We start from the raw sequence: 8,699 nt of genomic DNA on the forward strand, positions 1-8,699 counted from the left end.
AGACATTAAACCGGCTCAACTGCTCAAAGCTGTTTCGATCTTATCTAAAGCGTTTCCTCTCTGCCCTCAGGGAGCCGGAGCAGCGGCTCGACGAGGAGCGAGGGCGAACGACGTCGCAGCACCAAAGGTCCAGGCAGCACTGTGGGCGGAGGAGAGAAATCCCCCTCCGGCGGCGGCGGAGAAGGCGGCGGGGCCGACTCGCGCTCCGGCAGCGGCAGCGAATCAGAATACTCCACCCGCAGCAGCCTGAGGCGCGGCCACGGCTCAGCCGCCCCCAGCGAGCACAGCCACGCCTCCTCCCAGCGCTCGCATCATCACCGCATGCCCCAGCCGCCTCACATGTCCCCCTACCCGCCGGGCATCCTGCCGTACAACCCCATGATGGTGATGATGGTCCCCCAGCACCCGCACCCGGCCATGGCGACCGCGCACGCTCTTCCTCACACGCAGCAGCTCGCCACAGCGCCCATGCACCCGGCTCTACCCCCGCCACCCTCCTCCACTCCAGGGGGGCCTCCAGGTGCCCCGCCCACCCGTGACCTTGGCGCCGTGCCGCCAGAGCTGACTGCATCGCGCCAGTCGTTCCACCTGGCCATGGGGAACCCCAGCGAGTTCTTCGTGGATGTCATGTAGTTAATTTTGGCGTTGAGTGACCATTCATGTGAAGTTAGTGTACGGTTCCCGCTTGTTTTGACGAGGATCTGGTGATTTTTGAGCGCACAAGGGCCTGTTGGATTGAGGGCACTTGGTACAAATTTGGTGAGAACAGGGTCGACAAAGAAAATGAGACAAAACGAAATCATGTCCACAAAGTTTCTCTTAACAAAATCCACCACAAATCAGTTATTGTTTCACTCCCAAAGGGGCCGTGTCCACCGAAGTGTTTTTTCTCATATTTTTTCAACTTTCTCCGATGCGAACACCGCATATTTACGCTGTGTTTCTAATCTTAGCAGTGTGACGAAGTACTGGGTTTGAATTCGGCACTGAGCGTGTCAGTTTTTTTCCTCAGAGCACCACGAGTTGAAAAATGTTTTGGGTAAAAACACACTCATCACTCAGTGCATTTACATAATGTGAGAAAAAGTCGAGTTAATGTGCTGGTCCGACTAAAACTGGACTTTTTTAATTGTTGTAAACGTGTTAGTCCAACTGAAATCGTGCTAAATCAAATTTCTCAAAATCGGCCTAACACACACCCAGGCAGTGCGATTGGAAATCAAGCTCCTCCGTCATGTAAACACCTCAGTCGGATTAGCCATTCTGTGCATGCGCCAAGTCGCCACGCTTAGGGACTGTTCGTTATTTATGAGGGGGGAGTGGTGCAAAAAAGCACAGAGGAAGGACTTTTGTTTTTAATTTTGGCTTGGTTGAGGGACATAAAACTTCAAATTATAATATTTTGTATTTATTTAAATAAAACTGTCACACTCCAGCAACCCTCCACCTCTGATAAATAAAGCACAGTGGTCTAAAAATCTGAAAATAAACTAGATTTACCATGACCGGTCACAGGGACCTTGACTTCTGAACACTGAATTCTAATAAGCTCATTTTTGAGTCTAAATGGACATTTGTGCCAAATTTGAAGAAAGGTGTTCTTGAGATATCCCTTTCGCAAGAATGAGATGGATGCAAGGTCACGGTGACCTTGACCTTTGACCACTTAGATCTAACTGGTTCATCCTTGAGTTTATTTGAACGTTTGTGCCAAATTTGTGGAAATTTGCTGTTTTTGAGATGTCGCGTTCACAATAATGAGACAGACGAGGTCACAGCAAATTTGGCCTTTGACCTATGACCACCCGAATCTAATCAGTTCATCATTTAATCCAATTTGAAGTTTGTGCCAAATTTGAACAAATTCTCTTAAAACGTTCTTGAGAATGGGATGGACAACCCAAAACCGATGCCTTCGGCCTCTGTTATTGCCACTGCGGTGCCAAAAAAATATGAAAAAATGATTTAAAAATGTCAAAATATAATAAGTTTCCCTTTAACTTTGAGTATTTTGATCAAAAAGTTGCAGCTGCAGAGGCATAAAAAAAACAATTTTAATAAAAACATCAAAACTGAAATTTCCTTTTTCAGCTTGGAAAAAAACAACAACAAAAAAACACTTCAGTGGACACAGCCCCTAAATCTAGAGTTTGACTTCCTATCAGCAAAAGATTTTAATCTTCCATCAGAGCTGCTCAGCACTCTGAAATATATTTCAGGACGGGGGAATTACTTCCCAAAAAACCAGTCTCGAATGTCAGAGCTGTCCATCCAGGAAGCGCACGGACCACAGTTTAACACTAGAGGGTGCCGAGTACACCGTGTACTTGAAAAGGATTCAATCCTGCATACATATCTGGATCATCAGACTTTATGTCGAGTGCCTTAACTCTTTGCAGACGTTTCACACTCCGGGTACAACGTTTTGTTTTTTTCCAGCATTGTTTGACAATGAACTTCTGTGTATATATCTACTACTCGTATGTAAATGCAACAACACACAAGCTCTAATGTGAAAAAAACAATAATAGGTCCAAAAATGTCAGGTGTGTTTAGTAATCACTGTTTAGGCCTAGTCGTCAAATAACTCTTTATTTCGAGGAGTTTTTTCGGGATGGGACTGTAGAGGCTTAACGGTACTAATAGGTGAAAAGACAACATGCTGAAAGCGGTACTTTGTGATTACATACAGTGCATATCGTAAGTAACTGTGATCCAAATGCCCCCATGCTTATTTTTTATGTTACTGACTCGCATTATTCACACATTTCTTCTTTTTTTTTTTGTATGAGTGACTATATAAATCATGTATAACCGAACTATTAAGGTGCTAAATGAAGATTCAACATTTCAAAAAAAGAATGACATTGACAGTGTCACATTGTTTGATTTCATATCGCCACCTTTGTTTGTGTACTTGAGAATAAATTTGATACTTACATACTGCTCAAAGTCGTCAGTTTGTGAACACGAACTTTCTCGCACAAGTTGTGTCGAAGTTATGGAAGCCCATTTGTGCCAGTGTGATAAAAAAAAAAATCACGTTAAGTTATTATGACACTTTCTTAAATTAAGCTTTCTCAAAATAATGAGATACGTGAGCAAAATAAGGACTTTGTATCTCAAAAATAATCAGGAGCTTTCTTAAACTGATTATTTCGGGTTTTTTTTATTTTGAGATACCAAGTTGTTTTGCAAAAGTTTCTCAATATTTTGTTAAAATAAGTCATTATTTCGAAATACTAAGTAAATATTTCGGTTTTTTGGCATACAGTTCTTTTAGTTACCAAGTCATCATTTTAAAACACCATTTAATTATTTTGCGGTACTGAGTCATTATTTTGTGATATTGAGTCATTACTTACAGCTACCAAGTCATTATTTTGGGACACAAAGTCATCTTCAGATAGTAACTCATTATTTTGAGAAATGTTGTCATCATTTTGAGTCACGAAGTGATTATGTTTAGATACTCAGTCATTTCTTTGAAAAAAATTGTAAGTATTTTGGGAAACTTAGTTATCATTTCTGAGATACTATGTGATTATCTTTATATACATAATTTTGAGAAACTTTGTTATTATTTCAGGATATTAAGTAATTGATTTGAAATTAAAAATCATATTTTTTAGTTACTATGATTACTTCAAGATACTACACTATTTTTGCAAAAGCTTTGTAATATTTTGAGATACTACGTCATTATTTTGAATAGGTCATTGGTAAGAGATATTAAGTCTTTATTTTGAAATACTAAGCCAATTATATGGAGATATGAAATCATTTTGAGAAACTGAGTTATCATATTAAGATACAAAGTCATCATTTTTAGTAAGTCGTTATTTTGAAAAACAGTCATAATTTTGAGACTACATTATTTTGACATAAATTGTTAATTTAAGGAAGCTCAGTATTTTGAGATTCTTACTCTTTTTTTGAGATACTTAGTCATTAATTTAAGATACTATATTATGTTGAGATAATAAGTTGTTAAGTTAAGAAAGCTTCTCATTATTTTTGAGATACTAAGCAGGGAGTTTCTCATTATCATGACTTCACAGAAACTTCTTTTTTCATGGAAATGGGCTTACATAATAAATACACTTACTTAACTGCGTTTGGTTTGCTTTAACTCCTTGTTTGCCTTCCACAGCGTTTGTGAAACGGGTGTAATTGAGAGAAAACCAAATAGTGATATTATTGACTCAGTGTCATCAGTAGAAGTAAAATTACCACAAAATTTACTGTTACAAACAAAAGTTATGCATCCCTCTGAGTAGTTAGTTACAATTAATAAATCATAAAATAAATGTAGTGGTAATTAGTTACAATTAATGAGAAAATGTAGTTAAATTACAGTTGGTGATTAAAAAGGGTTACATATGAAAGAAAATAGTTACAATAAAGTTTATATGTTGAATAAAACATTAATTCTGTTGCTTCACATCTTTTTACCATGCAGGAATGCCTTTTTTAGCATGTTTTTGGAAAAAAATATATTTAAAAAATTATATTACTTTGACAAAGTACTTAAAGTAGTAGTAGTAGTAGTAGTAGTATTTACTTTTTATATATTTTTTTCACATTTTTATTGTATTAATTTATTTAAATGTAGGTTTTTATTTTACAAGTTTGTGTTGATTGGATGACGCCTCAGTCTCAGTAAAACTACATTTCCCATGAAGCACCGTGGACAGAAAACTTCCGGTGTCTGGTTCCGAAGAGGCGAATTCAGGTTAAAACAGCAGTGGGTCATTTGGAGGAATAGCCGGCTTGTGGACGGTCGCAGGGGACTTGTCGCTAAGTAACTAGTATCGGTGTGTAATATGATTTGTTATTTTCGATTTGCGATATAAGGAATGTAAATATTTCAACCAGTTTTTCGTCAAAACTAATAGTTATAACACAAACCAGCGTCGTTACGTAGCTGCTAGCTAACCGTGGCAGCTAACGTCACGTAGCTGTTAGCTAACCGCTGTTGTTTTTGTCTGTTTTTAACATTTACATGTTGTTTATTAAGCTCATTTTGTGTATTTTTGTCTTTAAGAACAAAACAATCATGCTGCTTCGTAAAGTGAGTCAAACCGCACTGTGTGGATCCATTCTCAGGATCCCTCCCGTGTTATCTGGGTAGGTAACAAAGCTAATCTTTAACACATTGTCCCTAAAAATAAGATAACACGCTTTTCTGGGGTGTTAAACAACATTTCTATCATTTTTTGTCTGGATTACAGAGGTCAGCGTCATGCCGGGGCTGTGATTGCTGCACAAAACGCTCGTCTTTACGCCAGCCAAGCTGCAGAGGTAACATTTACCGACATTTTAATAGATTTTTCCTCTTTGTCAGATGTTTTTTCTGCATTGCTGTGTTATTTTGTACTCTGTTTATTATCCCCGTTTGGCCTTAGACAGTATCTGTCTGACATAACGTTGGCATCCCCTCCCGCTGGAAGTGGGTGAAAGTTCACTGGTCACGTGACTAAGTTATAAAGGTGACACTGAAAGTGGGTGACACTGTTGTTGTGCAGAGCAAAATCAGACAGGAGAGATCTCATTCAGGCTGTCAATACTGCTGTAAAAAAACAAAAACAACACAAATCAAGTTACTGAAAGCTTCTTTTAGAGAGTAGGGTCAATTTGCACAAATCATTGGCATATATACAAATGTAGAAATTATTGGTAAATATAAAAATGCAATATGAAATTAATTAGTGAAATACAAAATTAATATACTGTTCTCTTTTTAAATCGTGAGGCACGTATAACATGCTTTTTATACTTCATTTTTTGATAATTTTGGAAAGATTGTATATTTTTGTTAAATCCTGGAATTTCTTTCTAAGCTCCTACAATAAGTAAAATACACTGACTAAACAAAATTTTTACATCCATACTGTTAAGTGTAAAAATGTGCCATTGAAACCCATTCAAACTGCAATTTTTGATCCCACAGCCATCAAAGCATAAAAGCATGTTCTGTGTTATTTATTTTTGGGCTTTTGCCCTGGAATTTGTCATTTTTACTGCCACCTGGTGTATAGAGAAAATAGATGCTTTTGTCACAATTAATGTTGCTGCAAAGCACTGACATGTCCCAGGCTGTGATAGTAATGTGTGCATGCATATTGAAAGTAATTCATTTTTCTGTTTTTTTTGCATCCAAAAACAAAGTGGCACCATGACAGGAACCTGGCATTTAAAGGGTTAAAATTCAAAAAAGTAATGAATATTTGATTGTAATGACTAGGACTGATGTTGGTCAAAAAAATAACTAAATAAACGTGGAAAATAATATTAATGTACAATATTTTTTTAAGCTTGATTTTGAAAAACACTTTTTTTGCACAGAGTGATACAAGTGTGTTTAATGTTAATGCATTTAAAGGTCTAATGGTTAATTTTAGGTCAACCACTAATAAATGCAGGCATTTCTAAACATTTAAACTCGTTCAAACTAGTTAGATCTTACATTGACTGAAATTATGTTCATTTATTTCAGTCATAATCATGAATCATCAGTGGGTTAGTTAACATCCTCCACAATGGATTTCTATTACTGATATGATTTTAGACGACATATTTATTTATTTTTTCCCTGGGTTCACACAGGCCGTCATTAGGAGTATATTCTGATTTATTAAAGTATATTTTGTTAATAATATCTTCAGTCACTCATTCATTCAGCTATAATAAAATTGGATAAACAGTAATATTACAGGTGCAGTCCAGTTTATTATCTGATTATTCAAACATAAAGCAATAAAACAGCCGTGTGTCGCTCTCCAGTTGGAAAATATGAACTGTATGCAGAGCGCTCCTGCTGCCTGGTGACTCAGCTGACTGGATGTGCCCTTGGCATCACCTCTCACCCATTTCAACCTCGTTATCAATCCTCTGGGTTTCATACCGAGCTGGTGCCCTGGTTAGAATCGGAAAAACTCTCACTCGTGTTTTCTTTGGCTCATAACACTGGATTCTTAACAAATTGTACGCCGTCTTCCTCTGTTTGGATCAGACATGTTGTCCCTGCCGTGTTGTGAATTTAAGCAATGTGTGTTTTTGTACCAGATGTTATTTAAGCTTTTGTAGAGACAGTTTCCAGTCTCCCTCCTTTTTTACAGGGTTATTTAGGGAGGCACGATATTGGATTTTTTTGCCGATATCCATTATGCTGATGTATAACAATTCATTTGGCTGTTAACTGACACTGATTTCAGTATATCCACGTTTTTTCCCAACTAATGTGAGTGATCATCTGTAGTGGAAATAACATCATAATGCGCATTTTCTTATCGTGACGGCCCACCAGCAGATGTAGGCATAAAATACAATGATTTTCAGTGTATGTTGCAGTCATCTATTACGCAAAATAAGAAAAATACTCAACTTATGTTTGATTTTTGTAAATACAAGGCACAAGGTAGATTTATCAGTCATTTTTTTAATGTAATTAAAAAAATAGAGTTTGCCCTTTAACCCTCCTACGTCTTTTGGATTATATTAAAATGTAGTATAATAATATGATATAGCATTTGACAAATATTTACTTTTCAAATGAATAAATTAATGAAATAAAATATGATTTGTCATATCAGCATGAAATCAGCATTTTGGCAATTTTTGGTATTTCATTTTTAAGCAAATATTGTCAGATACCGATGATTACTATGCATCGCTAGAATTAACGATTTCTTCGTGAGTTCGTTCTCCTCAGTTTGTGTTTTGTTCTGTCTCCTCAGGCGGTGCTGGAGAAGCCAGCAGCAGTCGGCAGTGAAACCGCAACGAAAGTGGAAAAGACGTCGGTTGCTGCTGTATGTTAATTTTCCATTATTTTATTTCGTAATTGTGAAATGTGAGATCATGTTGTGTTTTTCAAAACGAGTTTCAAACTTTATTTGCACGGTTGCAAGTTTCCTTGGTTGTTATATATCAATAAAGTTAACACACTTTTAGAATTAAAGGCACTCTTCTAACATCTTGTAGCACAAAGAAGCAGCTTTATATTAATGGGTCCATAATAATACAGTGACGGGTGGCAGCAATGCACCAATAAAAGCAGGAAAGGAGAAAACTGCAAGTGAATAAATATGGACGTAAACAGTGACAGTAATTAAGTGCTTTGCAAATGTTTGCTTTCAACTTATCTGTTAGACCTCAGGGACAAACAACAGTTACACAACTCCAGTTAATATTAACATGATGTTTATTTTCTCTGAGAAAACTCCTCAGGGTGTTTGTGGTCCTGTTTACATCCTGTAAATAACGTGAGTCCTGAGCAGGTTTAGGGAGTAACGGATACGAGAGCAGAGCACTGATTTAAAATGCAAAATATCAACAACTGTATTCCGTAACTGTGTACATTTTGTGGTAATCTGAATTTAGTTACAGTTTTTAAAGTAGATTTTTATTCAATTTTATTTGTTTTTGATATTTTGTTTTTGTTTTTGTCACAACTTAATGTAACACGCGTGAACGTCAGTTTGATTGCGTCTATCAGGGCATTTTCTGATCCGGATCGACTATATTGAACCCAATCCAGGGTTCGTATGTTCATGAAAACTTTGAAAACTTTGCAAATAATCAGTTCCCAAGCTTGGATAAGCTTTGGAAAACTAAATATATGCCCTGTAAGTTTGAAAAAATGATGTAATTATCTGTCACAAACCTGTAAAATAACACATTATGTGTATCATTGGAAA

General features: G+C 36.9%; 1 long non-coding RNA gene across 1 annotated transcript; it reads left to right on the top strand.

Moving 5' to 3' along the window:
• The first annotated feature begins 4,717 nt into the window (after positions 1–4,717).
• LOC121965378 lies at positions 4,718–7,815 on the top strand. The gene is made up of 4 exons (XR_006107481.1): positions 4,718–4,817; positions 5,048–5,130; positions 5,235–5,304; positions 7,740–7,815. It is a non-coding gene; the product is annotated as an uncharacterized LOC121965378 (long non-coding RNA).
• The last annotated feature ends 884 nt before the right edge of the window (positions 7,816–8,699 follow it).

The sequence above is a fragment of the Plectropomus leopardus genome, unplaced genomic scaffold (genome assembly GCF_008729295.1).
Source record: "Plectropomus leopardus isolate mb unplaced genomic scaffold, YSFRI_Pleo_2.0 unplaced_scaffold19788, whole genome shotgun sequence".
Lineage (NCBI taxonomy): Eukaryota > Metazoa > Chordata > Actinopteri > Perciformes > Serranidae > Plectropomus > Plectropomus leopardus.